Raw genomic sequence first — 18,372 nt, forward strand, 5'->3', positions numbered from 1 at the left:
CACAGTATAGGGATAGGTTCCAATCAGGCCATTTACTACTAAGGTAATGGTCCTGAGATAGGTTACAGGGTTTAATAGCAATACATTCTGTCTATTATCCTTTGAATATCCAGTCTGCTACCCCTCTTTTGCTTAAATACCCTTGGCCCCCGTATTTATGGAGTAACCTGATTGTGCACCAGTGTGTTACCATTAGCAACCTTCTGTGTAACTTATAGTAGTGTAACAGACCCCCTTCTCGTCAAACTAAAAAGTGACAGGTGCCCCGCCCCTTTTTTGATGTAACCACGCCCCTTTTATTATATGACCACGCCCACTTTTATATGATTATTTTTGACGTCACTACGGCCATTTTATAATTAATATTTATTAATTATTATATAATTAATCTAAAAAGAAGCGTGTTTTCCCCGGGTACATCTGCCGTGCTAATGTCATAACTTGTAATTTATCACGAGGATTATTAAAGAGAACCATGTACTTTGTGTTTAAAGCTATTGTTCTACTCTTTTTACCCTGACAAAATATGTTCTGAACTAAATAGAAAATGCTTAGATTTCTGTGATGTACGTACTTGGTGAAAGCCTTCTCTATCTCGCCATTCTGGCTAGCGCTCTCCATGAGATCATCAACAATTGTCAAATTTACCTTGTCAGGGGGAAAAAGTTCATCGTCTATAAAAGGCTTGACTCATGACGCCACGCAGCGGTGCTGAAGTGCATAGCTGGTTACATCAACAATAAATAGGTATATTATTTATCTTAAATAAAACTATAGACACTTTTGCGATGGACTGAGTGATATTCCTTAAAGAAATATCATTCATGCTAGTGCAAAAGGAGAAGCATATATAAAAAGGGGGCTGACACTTTTGCGCTGAAATGAACGATATTCCTTTCTATCAAAGAAATATCGTTTATGCCAGCGCAAAAGGTGAGAAGCATATATATAAAAGGGGGGCGGACACTTTTGCGCTGAAATGAACGATATTCCTTTCTATCAAAGAAATATCATTTATGCCAGCGCAAAAGGAGAGAAGCATATATATAAAAAGGGGGGCGGGCACTTTTTGCGCTGAAATGAATGATATTCCTTTCTATCAAAGAAATATCATTTATGCCAGCGCAAAAGGAGAGCTTATATAAAAAGGGGCGTAGCATCATATTTATAAAGGGGGTTGGGGGGGGGAGGGGGTGTGTGGGAGGGGTGTGTGTGTGTGTGTGGGGGGGTTAATTATAAAATGGCCGTAGTGACGTCAAAAATAATCATATAAAAGGGGGCGTGGTCATATAATAAAAGGGGCGTGGTTACATCAAAAAAGGGGCGGGCACCTGTCACTTTTTAGTTTGACGAGAAGGGGGTCTGTTACACTACTACTTATATAACTTCACGCAACATCATCTGACTGGTTTTACTGGTTTCATTCTCATGGAGGCTGCCATGCCTGTGTAATATGTTAATTATTTGCACATCACACATTGGTTCACAGATTTTCCTCCCCTGCCTTTTATAGATGTTATTAATGCATATTTATTAAAAGTTATGTTTTATCTTTATTATATTTCTATTCCCTTTGGTGGTTCAAACCATCATGAATATATATATATATATATATATATATATATATATATTTATTTTTTTTTATTTTTTTTTTTTGCCTAACCACTACACTCAGTGCCTGTTTTGTTTCTATATTTGTATTTTTGCATCCTGGTTTGGACAATCTGGAATCCTGTCCTTTGAGCATTGGATATCAAAGAGTAACCTCACTCAACTTTTAAATGAAAGTGTTCTGCTTGTTTAGTTTGCCATATTTTTTTTTTTTTTTATTAAATGCTCTGTTGTACTACCACAGCCCTAGATGCTTACACAAGTTGTTCAATGACCCATAAGATCAGATATGGACAAAGAACAATAGGAAATTACCTCCTGCCAGAACAGCTGCACTCAGCTGTCTGCAAAGTTAGCGTGAATTCACACTGCATTTGTATACCTCTGATGGATGCCACAGACATGCAGGGCCGCACCTGCCATGAAACACAATGAGCCTCTGGCTTCAGGCGGCAGATTAGAGTTTGTTTCTGGGGGGAGGATGGGGGGCACATCATTAGCAGCAGAGCCAGAAGCTTGAGTGGACGGCTGCCCTATCACTCCTGCAGTAACATTAGAGGGGGTGTTGCTGCTTATTGCAGCTCTCCCTCCACTGCATGATTCTGCTCTGCCTCTGCCATGTCACTATCATTTGCAGACATGCATGGCAAAGATAGAGCAGGAGCGACTTCCTTCATCATTTACATCATACTGCTTTCCCTGCAGCAGAAGTAGTCAGTGGCTCTGTGAAGGTTGTAAATATATGAATCACAAAAACATTGTTATCCTTAAAACTAAATGCAGTCTAATTATTATGTTTAAAACTGAATATGATATTATGTAACAAGATGACGCCTGTACCCAGGATCTCGGTGAAGGTAGCCCAGAAATAGAAAATCAGCAAATATTTGGATACAGTTATGGTGTGCCTTACTGCCCCAGGTTAAAGTTAAAATCATATGTCTATGCTAGTATGTTGTAATCCATTGTTGTCGAGGAACACAATATTACCACTCCAGTTGATTTGAGCCAACTCCCTTTGGCTGGAAACAATGGACCCTGAGGTGTCTGGTGCCAAAATTGGATAATCACTTCATTAGAGCCAATACAATGGATAAGGATGGTAAATAGACTATTCCGGAGGACCCAACCCGAGGACATTTCCAAACAAAAGTCGGCAAAACCAGCTGAACTGTCATAGGCTATTGCTACTAGCACAGGCTTTGGGCCTGTATGGTACTGCTAGCACAGGCTTTGGGCCTATATGGTAATATCCCAGACCACGTGACGTCTGGGACATTACCATCCCGGAGAGGTGAGTAACAGTGTTTATTATGTTCCCTCCCCTGGTCTGAAAATTGTTCATGGGTGTGCAACTGTGGGGCATAAAAGTTGGGTGGGCAACTGTGGGGCATAATATAGGTTTCAGGGTCCACTGTGGTCACTGTAACCTCACAGCGGCCCCCCGGCAACCTCTATTATGCCACACAGTGGCCCCCCTGCAACCTCTATTGTGCCACTGTGGGGCATAATATAGATGCAGGGGCCACTGTGGGACATATATATACAGTATATATACATACATACATACATACAGTACAGACCAAATTTTTGGACACACCTTCTGATTCAAAGAGTTCTCTGTATTTTTTTTTTTTTTCTATGTAGATTGTGAGCCCCACATAGAGCTCACAATGTACATTTTTTTGTCTATCAGTATGTCTTTGGAATATGGGATGGAAATCCATGCAAACACGGGGATAGCATACAAACTCCTTGCAGATGGTTTTTTGCCCTTGGCGGGATTTGAACACCAGGACTCCAGCGCTGCAAGGCTGCAGTGCTAACTACTGAGCCACCATATGGCCCCTGAGTTTTCTGAATTTTCATGACTATGTAAATTGTAGATTTACACTGAAGGCATCAAAACTATGAGTTAACACATGTGGAATGATGTGAAACAACTGAAAATATGTCTTATATTCTAGGTTCTTCAAAGTAGCCACCTTTTGCTTTTGATTCCTGCTTTGCACACTCTTGGCATTCTCTTGATGAGCTTCAAGAGGTAGTCACCTGAAATGGTCTTCCAACAGTCTTGAAGGAGTTCCCAGAGATGCTTAGCACTTGTCCCTTTTGCCTTCACTCTGCGGTCCAGCTCACCCCAAACCATCTCTATTGGGTTCAGATCTGGTGACTGTGGAGGCCAGGTCATCTGGCATAGCATCCCATCACTCTCCTTCTTGGTCAAATAGCCCTTACACAGCCTGGAGGTGTGTTTGGGGTCATTGTCCTGTTGAAAAATAAATGATGGTCCAACAAAAACGCAAACCGGATGGAATAGTATGCCGCTGCAGGATGCTGTGGTAGCCATGCTGGTTCAGTATGCCTTCAATTTTGAATAAATCCCCAACAGTGTCACCAGCAAAGCACCCCCACACCATCTCTTCCATGCTTCACAGTGGGAACCAGGCATGTAGAGTCCATCCATTCACCTTTTCTGTGTCGCACAAAGACACGGTGGTTGGAACCAAAGATCTGAAATTTGGACTCATCAGACCAAAGCACAGATTTCCACTGGTCTAATGTCCATTCTTTGTGTTCTTTAGCCCAAACAAGTCTCTTCTGCTTGTTGCCTGTACTTAGCAGTGGTTTCCTAACAGCTATTTTACCATGAAGGCCTGCTGCACAAAGTCTCCTCTTAACAGTTGTTGTAGAAATGTGTCTGCTGCTAGAACTCTGTGTGGCATTGACCTGGTCTCTAATCTGAGCTGCTGTTAACCTGCGATTTCTGAGGCTGGTGACTCGGATGAACTTATCCTCTGCAGCAGAGGTGACTCTTGGTCTTCTTTTCCTGGGCGGTCCTCATGTGAGCCAGTTTCTTTGTAGTGCTTGATAGTTTTTGTAACTGCACTTGGGGACACTTTCAAAGTTTTCCCAATTTTTCTGACTGACTGACCTTCATTTCTTACAGTAATGATGGCCTCTCGTTTTTCTTTACTTAGCTGCTTTTTTCTTGCCATAATACAAATTCTAACAGTCTATTCAGTAGGACTATCAGCTGTGTATCCACTTGACTTCTGCACAACACAACTGATGGTCCCAACCCCATTTATAAGGCGAGAAATCCCACTTATTAAACCTGACAGGGCACACCTGTGAAGTGAAAACCATTTCCGGTGACTACCTCTTGAAGCTCATCAAGAGAATGCCAAGAGTGTGCAAAGCAGGAATCAAAGCAAAAGGTGGCTACTTTGAAGAACCGAGAATATAAGACAGATTTTCAGTTATTTCACACTTTTTTGTTAAGTATATAATTCCACATATGTCAATTCATAGTTTTGATGCCTTCAGTATGAATCTACAATTTTCACAGTCATGAAAATACAGAAAACTCTTTGAATGAGAAGGTGTGTCCAAACTTTTGGTCTGTACTATATATATATATATATATATATATATATATATATATATATATATATATAAACAATCCGGTCTGTCAGCAACTTGAATTGGATGGAAAATGTCCTTTTATTGGAAAAAGCAGTACACCACGTATCGGTCCACACTGGGACCTTTCTCAAGTGGCACTTGAGAAAGGTCCCAGTGTGGACCGATACGTGGTGTACTGCTTTTTCCAATAAAAGGACAATTTCCATCCAATTCAAGTTGCTGACAGACCGGATTGTTTTTTTCTATTACAAACCCTTTTGCCTGGAGAGGGGTTTCTGCCCCTTACTCATAGCTTGAAATATATTTGTCAAATGGTCTACCATATATACCACTACTAGCTCCACCCAGCATAATCACAATAGTACTTTAACCCTTTGCATATGAGTTTGTTATCATACATCATATCAGATTAGCGCGGTGCACGGAAGACTCATATTAGTTGGTGATTAGCTAGTCACATGTTTCCGATGATAAACTCTGCCTCTACAAGGTTCATACGATCACATGAGAATCATGTGACCCAGCTCACACCGAACACCTCCACTCAACAAGGCAAGAAGTGCACGAAAAAAGATCTATGCAACATAATCAATTATGACAGACACCGTCATATGATGTAAACTAGCATGTAAGAATAGCATAACATGTAGATTCCCAGACTATCCTTGGTTGATTAGTTATATAGACATACTGTAGAAAGATACTCCATCTATTAAAGCCAAGCAGCACTCATTAGATGCTCAAATTAACCGCACAAATATGAATGTGGACCAAAAAACAAATCCATGTAGCACATTTGACACTTGCAAAGTTTTTTAGTTAATTCTGTTTCACAAGCTGGTTGAGCCTCAGTACTTTTTTCTGTTGTTGTGTTGTACATTCGAAGACTTCTCAGTACTTGTTGTTCCCTATATTCTATTGAAATTATTTTTATATTTGATGAATATGTCTTCTGGCAATGATGCTAATACAACTAACCGTGCAAGCAAAGTTGCTCAAGTTTTTGGAGCGAATACATCATCAGAATCAACTATAGATTATGAACATAAAGTCATTTTCCACAAGTGGGAAAAATTGCTTATACGGGAATGTAAGATATTTTGGGACTCTATGACTTTGGATCAGAATATCCAAAAAAATATGATCCCAAGGGGTCTACACATAAAAAAGTTTCACACTTTTGTTTTCGATGAGGAATTTGAAAAATTGTGGAACGAAACTCTTTCTGAATACTCTTTTAAGCTCATGCGGTTCTTTATAGAGCATGAACATAAAAAACTGTCAACTATCAAACAAAATATACAAACTATACTCCAAGAAGTGGAACCTATGAAGACTACTCAACTCTATATGGACATGTATGCAAATACATGTATGTTGAAAACGCTATTTGGCATTGAGATCCTACTGCAGATTTCAATTCCTAACTGCATTTCAACAGTGAATCGCTCCAAAACTTTAAGTTCTATCATCAAGTACTTGGTATCATTTTAAAGATGAGATTCTCCTCTTTAAAATGAATTTTAAAGCATCAAGATATCTTAATGCAGCCCAGAGATATAGGGCTTTAAATTGTCCCCCCCACAAAGTTGCACCAAACACACAACATATACACAAAGTCGTGAATAAAGTTTACATTTCACCCAATTCCTGTCTTGGCCATACCTGAGCTTTCTTAATGATTTCTTCATTAATAGGTCCTGATGGATTACAAATCATCATGTATTCTGGATTATTGGGCAATAATAGTAACGTAGTATGAAACACATAAAATCGTCCTGTTCGGCCTATTATCCTGCAGTTTTTGGTGCCTGATGTGCTATTTAAGCTCTGTATTGTCAGAAGGGCAGTGTCAGGCCTCGTTCACATCTGCGTTGGTAATCCTTTCGGAGGAGTCCACATTGGGACCCCCCCTCAACGGAATACCAAATGCACTGGCAAGCGGTGTGCAGTGAAAGCACACAAACCCCATGGACTATAATGGGGTCCATGTGCTCTCTGCACAGTGTCCTCATGGAACATATGGACAGAAAAGTAGATCATGACTCCCCAAATGGATTACCAAACGTAGATGTGAACTAAGGATCAGGCAGGGGGGTGTGATTCAGCTCCAATCAGAGGAAGCCAGTGTCAGAGCTCACAATCATATATCGTATCTGCTCCAGTACGGTACAGTACAGTACAGTACAGTACGGATCCAGGGTTTGCGGGGCCCTGGGCAATTGACTTTGGCGGGGCCCTACTTACTGGAGGAATCTGGAGGGTATTCCCCGTTACCCCCCAGGGGAACGGGGGGGTGTTGGTCCTCCCCCAGGATTTTTTTTTTAAAAAAATTAGCCCTAAAAATGCATTTTTGAGGTGGTTTTTTTTTTTAACTAGCTCCTGTGTCTGCACCACACATGTGACCTAGCTTCCTGCTCTCAGATAGAGGAAGAGGAAATGAGTGAGGTATGTGAAGGCTGGTGGACTGGTTTCACCATCTATTTATAGAGCTGTATGTATGCATGCAAGGCCAGCGGCACAGAAGCGACGTCATCTCGCCGCTGGCTTTGCATAGGAAACCCCGCCCACCAATTGACGCAAGAAAACCAGGAAGAAAAAAGAGTTTACAGCAGCGAAGACTGGTGAGTACGGGACATGGGAATACCCCTTTAAGGGCCTCGCGCTTCTAACCGATCGACCTGACCTGCGTTTTGTTAGGTCCGGACCACGCGGGGCCCCAGGCGGTTGCCCGGCTCGCCTGGCCCTGGATCCACCCCTGACAGAATCTAAATAACATCAGGCACCAAAACTAACAGCATTGATTGCTCAGGAACAGTGTGGGGCTAGACAAAAAAATTCCAACTGTGCCAGAATCAGCACAGAAGAGACAATTAAATTATGTAAAGAATTGGATTTGTTGGAGGTGGTGAAAAGTCCTCTTTACAACCTTTCCTCTTTCCTTCTGTTTTCTTTAGACAGGCACGGCTAGAACCTGTGACGTGGCAGTGGCATTGTTAATTTACTTATGTTTTTAGTCTCAGTTACAGGAGAAAGCTAGCAATTAATGCATGGTTGGTCTCAGTCCTCAGCAATAATAGCAGAATCCCTGCCTTCCCTCTAGGAGATCCCTTTAGTAACAGTCATCCCCCTGCTGCAGCAGCTCCTGCTTAACACTGCAAGAACTTAACCCTTAAAGGGATTCTACCATTGAACTACCTTTTTTTCTAATGAACACATCGGAATAGCCTTAAGAAAGGCTATTCGTCTCCTACCTTTAGACGTGGTCTCCGCCGCGCCGTTCCGTAGAAATAGTGGTTTTAACCGGTATGCAAATGAGCTCTCTGCAGCAATGAGGGCGGGCCCCAGCACTGAAACACCGATGAGCGCATCCCCATTGCTTCCCAGAGCTCTTTCCTGTGCCGCCTCCTTCTTCTGCAGCAACACCGCCTCTTCTGGCTTTTCTTGCAGTTCTATATAGGAGCATAGAGAGGCCACCCCAAAATGGCCGCCGGCCGGCTCCTGTATTGAACTGCAAGAGCGGCTACCCAAAAATGGCCACCAGCCGGCTCCTGTATTGAACTGCAAGAGCGGCTACCCAAAAATGGCCGCTGCAGTTAAGTTAAAACCGGTATTTCTACGGAATGGCGCGGCGGAGACCACTTCTAAAGGTAGGAGACGAATAGCCTTTCTTAAGGCTATTCCGACGTGTTTATTAGGAAAAAAGGTAGTTTAATGGTAGAATCCCTTTAAGTACTATCATGGTGTCTATCATACACCACTATCATACACATATCATTATGATAGACACCATGATAGTACTTAAGGGTCAAATATGTAGTGAAGCAGTTATTGGTTTATGTGCCACAGTTGAAGTAAAGATACCCAGAACAAGAAGAAAGGTAACTGCATACATGGTGGATAACTCATAGAGACATCTCACATATGGACTGTGCAGGAATTTATTTTCTTTGCAGAAAATGTTATATCTCCATATACAAACACCTTATTTACACTTTGCACCATCTGTGTTTGTTATCTGTGTTAGTTTCCATCTGTTCATCTTGTGGACACATACTTGTCACTCCTATTTACCAGGCACACCTTGTTTTATAGCTCGGTAGTACACTTCATTCTTTATAGGGTGTAGTAGCATTAGATACTTTGCCAATATTCCCCTTTTTTTAAAAAAGGACATTACTTCCCTCCAACAACTCCAAATTTATGCATCCTTCAATAGGCAGTGCTTTAAAGATTCCTGCACAGGTGGATTTTTTCTGTTGCCCCTACTGCTCCTGAGCAATTCTAGTCGTTAGTGTCAGGACTGAATATGCAAATTAGGCTCTCTACCATCAGGTGGTCACTCCACAGCTGTCTGCTCAGGAACGGTAAGGATTGAATGGAACCCATTAAAGTCAATGGGAGTCTTTTTTTTCAGCGCTGATTCTGCCGCGAGTTATCGTGCCAGAATCAGCGCCAACTTCCTCCGTGTGAATGCCCCCTAAAGGCTAGACAAGAAAAATTCCAACTCTGCTGGAATAAGTGGAGTTACATCTATTGAAGGATGCAAATAGCTGCAGGTTGAGAAAGGGGGTCTTTAAGGAGGGGATCATTGATCCCCAGCAGTGTTTGTTGATCAGTTGCAGTAGCAATGTCAACAACATGTGCCAGCCCTATCACTGTCCAGTACTCCAGCAAGATCAGATATATTCAATTCAAAAGGACTAGGTGAAGACTAGAAGCGCAGATAGTGCAATGTATGTAGGTATGATGTCACCCCATTCACTGACTGCAGATATTGGATCCACCACTGAACAATGTGATCTTATGTTAGGTCTAAAGCTACTGCATTGTTTGTGCCGCCTGAACAAAGTTATCTTGTACTATATCTATTTGTGCTGTTCATTCAGACTAGTGTGTATTCAGTTCACAGAATAGATCCAGGGTGACGTCATACCTACATACATTGCACTATCTGTGCTTCTCGTGTAATATCACAGGTATCCCTGCTAGCTAGATCAGCAGGCAAAGAAGGGCATTGCGGAAATACACATGATGGCCTGTTACATTGATGTAGGAGATAAGTGAATGTATGGACACAAAAGAAGATATACGTAATAGGATAGTAGTTTCTCAGTTAAACCATCCGGATTGCTTCGAATGGTATCAGTTGTGAATGTGATCCGAAGACTGAGTTGAATCCATACGCATTCTTGTGCTAATACATTACACTACCTCTACGTTTTAATGTTTGTGCACTATTTATTTCAATAAAAGTTAAGTTTTAGGGAGCGTTCACACTACTGTTGGTGTCTGACAGGTAGTGTCCGCTCAAAATTTGTCACGGACATTAGGAGCGGACACTAGCTGTGTCCGTGACACCTGTCATTTATTTCAATGGGCAGGGTTTTTCTGTCCGCTTGAGAAGTCGGACATCTTCACTTGCGGACAGGGAAGGACGGGCACGGAGTACAAAAGAACGCACCCGATCGCCATTTAAATAAATGACAGGTGTCACGGACACAGCTAGTGTCCACTCCTAATGTCCGTGACAGATTTTGAGCGGACACTAGGAGCGGACACTACCTGTCGGACACCGACGGTAGTGTGAACGCTCCCTTAGTCTTCACCTAGTCCTTTTGAATTGTTCTGAATATAGTGAGGACAAACCAATTACCATCCTATTATATATTTATTAGCCTAAGAACAGATATAGGCTGCAACCAACAATGTCGAGGATATACAGAACTGCTGTGCTGGACACAATGGAGAATTATTTTATTGCTGCAAGGATTTTCCCCTCCTCAGACAGTTTTAGTGGATTTGGCAGAAGGTAGAAGAAAAAGAACTTCCTATTTAGTTCCCATTCCTTTTATAGCCATTCTTGACTTTGCCTTTGGGGTCTTAGCCTAAAAAACGCAGTAGCATCACATTGCGGTTTTTCCTGTAACACTTTTCACAAAAACTCCACATAGGTTTCCTCTGAGAACCTTCTGCTTCCATCATACCTATAGGGAGACCACCGGCCTTTCCGTAGGTATAATTGATATGCTGCACATGTTTTTTTTCGCAAAGTGGCGATGGAAAACGCATTCACTCTTCTAACGTGCTCTTTAATTCCTAGTGTGGTTTTGTGGCACATGAGTTTGTAGTAGTTCTCTAGAGTGAAAGTACCAGAGTTCACTAAAGATTTCTGGTGCAGTTTTACAGCCAAGTTAGAAGCACAAATATTTATTGACTTTTAAAAAAAAAAAACGCAGTGGAAAAAAATGAATCCCATCCCCACTTTGTGATAAAATACATACAGCGGATTTGCTGCGATTACAAAACCATTCACGGTTTTGTAAATCGCAGCATGCCTATTATAACTATGGAAATACCAGCGGTTTCCCTGTAGTATAATTGAAGCAGAAAGTCGGCAGAGGAAACCTCAGCAAACTTTCCATGCAAAGCGCTTTTTTGATTTGGGGGGCCACGTGGGGTCTTAGCCTCAATATATAAATGGTCCATACAAGATAAATATATAAAGGAAAAGCTGTTCCATGTAAAATCCCCTCAAAAGACAAGAGAGCATTCTCTTCACCTGGAGAAAAAAAGGTTTACTCTCAAGAGCCAACAAAGCTTCTTCACTGTAAGGACCTTGAATCTGTGGAATAGCCTACCCCTGGAGCTGGTCACGGCAGAAACAGATGATAGATTCAAAAAAGGATTAGATTTATTTTTAGAGCAAAATAGCATTGATGGTAATGGAAATGTATAGACTGTCATGATGTTTCCCATCCCCTGGATGAACTTGGTTGGCATACTTCAGTCGTACTATGTAACTAAACTAAACTCCATCGATTCCAATTTCTTGCACAGCAAATAATCAATATTGACAAGAGAAATTGAAATTATTGCATTCAGGTAAGTTACTAAGTTACCTTGACAAGGCACTGTTGGTCCTGCTCTTGTAGTTTTATCTTAAGCTCAAGGTCCAGGTAGTAGCTGAGTTTAGAGGGGTCAGGAACTGCATCTTTTGGCCACATCAAAGAAGGCAACAATCTAACTGAGACACGAGGAATATAATATGAAATGAGTCTTACCTGTAGTCAGTGTAGACTTGGATCTGATAAGCCGCCTTCGTGTATGTGATTCCTCTTCCTATTGTCTTTGCCAGTGTTCCTTCTGTTGCTGCATCTACACCTTTGTTTTCTGAGAAGGTTTGGCAGCTGGATGTATGGCACTAGTTCCGCCTCTAAGTCATTTTACAATTAAATGCCTTTTAGGAACCTCCTTCATCTTCTAAAGTATTTAGATCCCAGGTATCATTTTGTGCGAGGTCCATTGATGAGTTTTTGATTAAAAATCCCTAGCAAAATATCTAGTATTTAGCATTGACATAAAGAGACAGACACTAAGACTGGAGGCTTCAGCTGCAAAATATCGTACAAACATTAGGAGAAGTATCATAAACAGTCAGGGTGTGGGACCAGATAGTAGGCTGACATTTGGTTTAAAGTGCCAAGTAATACATCTAATGGGACGACATGCTGGCCAGCATTATAGGGATTGTATTTATGATCAGAAATAGATATTACGCACAAAAGCATTTGCAATGGGCTGATGGTTTTAAAGCTTTGTTGTCAATATTTGATGAGTTATCTTATTATAACCTAAGAAGAAATAATTTATTGATAGCTCTGTTGTACTGATAGGGGTCTAGATAAGGCAGGATAGCAACAATGTACACTACATATATCAGCCTCTGTCTCCTCTGCTACTCCCCGATATTTAGGGGACAGCGTTCTACATCCCTATCTTGAGATTCTAGTAGCATATGGACTACTTTTTGTTCTGTTGACTCTCATTCCTTAAAGGGGTTATGTTACAAAAAAGTATTCTAAAAAGTATTTATGATCTTGGCTATAGAAGCACAAGCAACTGTCGAGCTCTATCCCAACCGTCACATTCAGCAGAGGCCCCTGTGGTTATATGATGAGTATATGACTATTTTGCCCTGTTTTCTTTGCAGGTTATTCTTAATGGACGCCGCTAATTGTATTTGCTATCTCAGAGCCTTGTTCTACTACCTCTCACTGATAATTTGTCATTTGTCAGCCTTAGCAATACTGCTGAGATCTTTCCATTTATTATGCAGATGATATTGGTATTATCCCCTTATCCCAGGGCGGCTTTCCTGTAGATATACGGTAATGGTAACAGAAAGTCCGCGAAGGAAAACTTAGTGAACTTTCTGTTCAAAGCGCTGCAGGAAGAACCGCAATGCGTTCCCGCCACAGTTGTTCCGGCAGCGCTTTAGTGCAGGATTTCCAGCCTGTGGGGCCTTAGCCTAAATCATTATTTTCTTTCTATTTGCTTGGAGCCAATATTATTAGACGCAAAATATGATAGTGCCTAAGGAGATGCTTACATAGCAATATGTCACTGCCAACAGCCATATGGTAATGAATGGAGTACAGATCATCTGTTTAGGGACAGCACAGCTTTTGGTAATGTTTACATGCGCTGCTCACTCCCTGTATGTGGTAGTACCAATATCGGGAGTTGCGTTGTCCCAAAGCACCAGATCTACAGGGGTAGACCCTTGGAGATCTAATACTGATGACCTGATAGCCTAACCAGAGGACAACAATATTATAAACCGGATAACTCCTTTAAATGTTAGCATCATAGTGTTTTGCGATAATGTAATACATTTCATCCTTGACTCACTTGAGTAAATTTCTGCATGTTCCTCTTGTTCCCAGACGGTTGCCCGTTTCTTAGCCAGTGACTGCTTAATGTTTACATTTGCAGACTAATTTCACATATGGTGTACTTTAAAGGGATACGAGCGTACTGTGTAAGTGGCTACTAGAAAATGGGCGCAGGCATGGCAGAGCCGACTGCGCATGCGTCCCACTTAAAGCCAGAAGAAGCCATCCGAAGAACACGTCGTGGAGAGGGCGTTTCAGAGGAAGAAGAGGCCGTCGCGGGAGAGTTCTCTCGCAGCACTGGGGACGCCCCCAGTGCTGTTTGAGCGCTGGGGACCGCCCCCAGTGTTGTGAGAAAACTCATTTGCATACTGATGAAAACCGGGATATCTATAGAACGGCAGCGTGGAGAAGACATCATAAGGTAGGAGAAGAATAGCCTTTCTTAAGGTTATTCCTACGTGTTAGGGAGAAAAAAAGCAGTTTTAATGATAGAATCCCTTTAATAAAAGAAGTTATGTCTGCCTATTTATTTGGTAACATGGAGACTTTTTGGAAGTGTTGTGAAATGTTTTTACCATGTAACTAATCCATAGTGTTAGTGTTACATTGAGGTCGCTGTAATTCTATCTATTGAAATAATCAGTATTTAGTAATGATGTCAATCAGCTTTCATTATATAACACGCCCTGATGATTACACAGTAACCATATATCATGACGAGTCTAGAAAATATCTGTTGTGAATGTTTTTTCTGCCAACTAGCATTCCGTTTTCACATCTCTCTTATTTCTTTCCTGTCACTGTCTCAGCGCTGTCTACACCTATTACTGTCATCAGGCCCAGGTTCTGAATCTCAGATGAACTGAATAAATATAGTATTACATGCTGTCTGTAGAAATCAATGGGTAACCCTGTAGCTGACAGAGGTTTCCAAAGACCTCTGGACCAGTACTGAGCTGTGGATCACTTGGCAATAGGCCAACCTGGTCATCGGGGACCTCTGTAGCGTACACCAGCAGATCACTTACCAAGTTACTAGAGTAATGCAGCTCTTAGGCCCTGTTCTTGCACACAGAGTGTGTGCATCTTCTATTCTGCTCCCAGAACCTTCACTATGGTGCCGCTGGGACCCGGGAGCAGAATGGAAAATGCACACATTGTGTATGCAAGAACAGGGCCTGAGAGCTGCATTAGTAACAAGGTAAGTATAATATAATTATAGTAACAGTATGTGAAAGGAAGGGGGTACAATTAAACATGAGGGGCACTATTAGGCAAATATTACAGTAATAGTGCATCCCCACAGTTAATAATGTTACCTGTGTATGTGTGTGTGTGGAAATTATTACAGAAGCCGCAACAGTCATGGCAGGCGGATTTTGGCCCAAGAGTGACGCTGCTGCCCGCCAAAATCCGCCCTTCCGCCCCTGTGTGAACTAAGCCTTACGGTCCTTCCTTATAATAGCCCACTTATATGTAACAGTCTCCCTTATAATAACCTCCCTTACATATAATAATTCCCCTCCTATAATAGTTCCCCTTATGTATAATAGTTCTTCCATTATAAATACCAGCCCCCTTAGATTTCATAGTTCCCCCCTATAAGTATTATCCCCCCTATAAATAATGGTTTGCCCTCTTATCAGGTAATCCCTATTCCTTATTATAATACAATAAATCTTACCGTGTTGCCACGTTGAACATAGCAGCCGCAGACTTTCCCTGTAGTAGTTGCACAGGTGGTGCGATGCAGTGACATCATCATAACACCTGCACCGCCACGTCCCATGCGTTTCCAGCAGTCTTCTATGGCAGAGCAGGCACTTTTCAGCTCCCTGCTCTGTGATAGAATTAAGCAATATTAGTGCACACAGCACAGCACATATGGAAAGAGCTCCCTTAATAAAGTATAGGTAGTATAGTTGTGGGCTATAACTGAGTAATGGTCCACGCACCCCACCTGCCCTAGCCATACTTTAATAAAGATGATGTCCATATCACCAAAAACCCTGCCCCATAGGAAAATTGGTTTGCATGATAGTGGTCCTTGGTAATAAAAAAAAAAAAAAAGGTTGGGGACTGCTGCTATAACACAATGGGACCCTAAATGCCAAAAAGTCATGACCCCCCATCTCTGCCCCCAGATTCATGTCCCCCCCTTCATCTGCCCCAGTGTCATGCCGTTCTCCCCCCCTTCATCTGCCCCAGTGTCATGCCGTTCTCCCCCCCTTCATCTGCCCCAGTGTCATGCCGTTCTCCCCCCCTTCATCTGCCCCAGTGTCATGCCGTTCTCCCCCCCTTCATCTGCCCCAGTGTCATGCCGTTCTCCCCCCCTTCATCTGCCCCATTGCCATGCCGTTCTCCCCCCCCCTATATGCCCCCAGTTTCAAAGGCCCCCTTACGTTCCCCTCAATGTTTAACACAAATACTTATACTCACCTTCCAACGCTCCCCCGCCGCTCTCTCACTTCACTCACATAGTGGTAGGCCTGATGTGACGTCATCACAACGCGCCTACACATGCCGGAAGCCGGAACGCAGCAGTGACAGCTCCTGCTTTACTCTCATATGTGTTCAACTCATCGACGTCCTCCGGATGCCAATGAGTTGAAGCTGGGGCATACCTCCCGCCGACCGGGACCGCAGGACAGGACACGTGAATTCGTGAATGTCCCGCGGAAATCGGGACGGTTGGTAGTTATGGGAATAGCATCTTCTGTCATCTACTGAAACCCTAAGATGTCAGCTGTCACAAAACAGTCCAAATTTTTCCTGGCTCTTCCTCTGATGCTTTCTATATACACGCAGCATAATGTTTCCATTAATGTGCCAATTCTTAGAATTTGTGGAGGTTCTAATTAGAACCTCTTGACGTACGGCAGACTGAGAAATTGTCACAGCTAAAAGGTTCCAGCATTTCCCAGGGCTTGGTAGAACTTTGGTGATTTGCTAATGGAAAACCAGAGCTGAGGTCAGCAAAAAAAAACCAAACATAGGCAGATGCTAAGGCCTCTTAGGTGTGAGACTTTATTAAAGGGGTTTTCTGCGCAAGAAATAATTTTTCAGAAAAGGTCAGTTAATGCTATTAATAGGTTAATAAGTTGAACCATATACCTTTAGCAGTGCTTTGAGTGATTTCTGGGATTGTCTTGGAGCTCCTGGCATTTTCTGCATTTGTTTACGCAGGTAGCTTTCTGTTTTGTTTTCCTACAACTACCATGATGTCTTGTGCTTCACTCCCTACCCCTCACTATCTCACTCCCTCACCCCCACCCTTTCTCACTCACACCCTTCCTAACTAGTGTCACCAATACTAATGAACCCCCCTCTCTAGCCCATCATACTTACCTCTTCAGGGCAGGACCTTTTGGGCATGGGACTTCACTGCCAGTCACACCTGCACAATAGAGCTAGAATTCTGGCATGCTAGTGGTATATGCTCTGTTATTTTTTGACATATGTTTTTTGCTCCTTGTTACTTTGTTGTTCTGTGCTTTTAAAAAAATCTTTTCAATAAAAATTACAGTTAAAAAAAAAAAAAGAAGGAGGCACTGGCCTCCATAGCCACAAGTTGTCCGCTGTATTATACAGCAGACACTCGGCGCTAATGCCCATGATCGGTGCCTTCACTGATCACAGGTATTAACCCCTCTGTTGCCTCGGTCAAAGCTGACCGAGACACCATTTTACTGGTGGTGCGTGGGAACCACCATTTTGCCAGGGATCGCCAGCACTCGGCGCGAGCTCCAGGGCCGGCATCCCATTTCCATGACAGCCGGGAACCTATTGAAGACTCCCAGGCCTATCTGTAATTATTTTCCATTTCAGGCTACTCTATGTAGCCTGCAAAAGAAATGCCATTTTTTTTGCAATGCATTGCAATGCAATAGCATTGTAATGCCTTGCATTAGTGATCAAACCCCCTAGGGGGTCTAATAAATGCAACAAAAAAAAAATTAAAAAAAATGTTAAAATTAAAAAAATAAATAAAAATTAAATGTTGAAATCACTCCCCTTTCCCTAGAACACATATAAAAGTACTTATACACTGTGAAACACCTGCATATTAGGTATCCTTGTGTCCAAAAGCTCCCGCTCTACAAATCTATAAAAATATTTTTCCTGTACAGTAATCTCCGTAGCGGGGAAAAAAAATCAAAAGTGCCAAACCGCAGTTTTTTCCACTGTTTTGCCTCTGATAAAAATTTTAATAAAAATTGATCAAAGCAATAGCAGTTCCCCAAAATGGTATAACTAAAAAGTACACCCGGCCCCGCAAAAAAAGACGTCCTATACATCTCCTGTGCACAGAAGCAGAAGTATAAGAAAGTTATGGTTGTCAGAATATGGCGACTTTAAAAAAAATAAAAATTGGGGGGGGGGCACAATTTTGGATTTTTGTTAAGGGGTTAAAATTTAAATAAAACCATATAAATTTGGTATCCCCAGAATCGTACCGAAACATAGACTACAGATGACATGTCATTTTGGCTGCACAGTGAACACTGTAAAAGCCCGTAAGAAAGTCACACAAATCCAGTTTTTCTTCAAATCCACCCCATTCTGAATTTTTTCCAGCATCCCAGTACATTGTACAAAATAATTAATGGTAGCATCATGAAGATAAATTTGTCTCAGAAAGATTAAGACCTCA

The 18,372-nt window shown here is 42.0% G+C and overlaps 1 protein-coding gene across 2 annotated transcripts in view; it reads right to left on the reverse strand.

Moving 5' to 3' along the window:
• CHST4 (carbohydrate sulfotransferase 4) overlaps positions 1-12,416 on the reverse strand; it is a 42,361-nt gene extending 29,945 nt beyond the window's left edge. For both annotated transcript variants that reach the window (XM_075280601.1, XM_075280600.1), the window contains exon 1: positions 12,105-12,416. The gene's annotated coding sequence lies outside the window, so the exon portion shown is untranslated. The remainder of the gene's footprint in view (positions 1-12,104) is intronic.
• Between the last annotated feature and the right edge of the window lie 5,956 nt (positions 12,417-18,372).

The sequence above is a fragment of the Leptodactylus fuscus genome, chromosome 7 (assembly GCF_031893055.1).
Source record: "Leptodactylus fuscus isolate aLepFus1 chromosome 7, aLepFus1.hap2, whole genome shotgun sequence".
NCBI lineage: Eukaryota > Metazoa > Chordata > Amphibia > Anura > Leptodactylidae > Leptodactylus > Leptodactylus fuscus.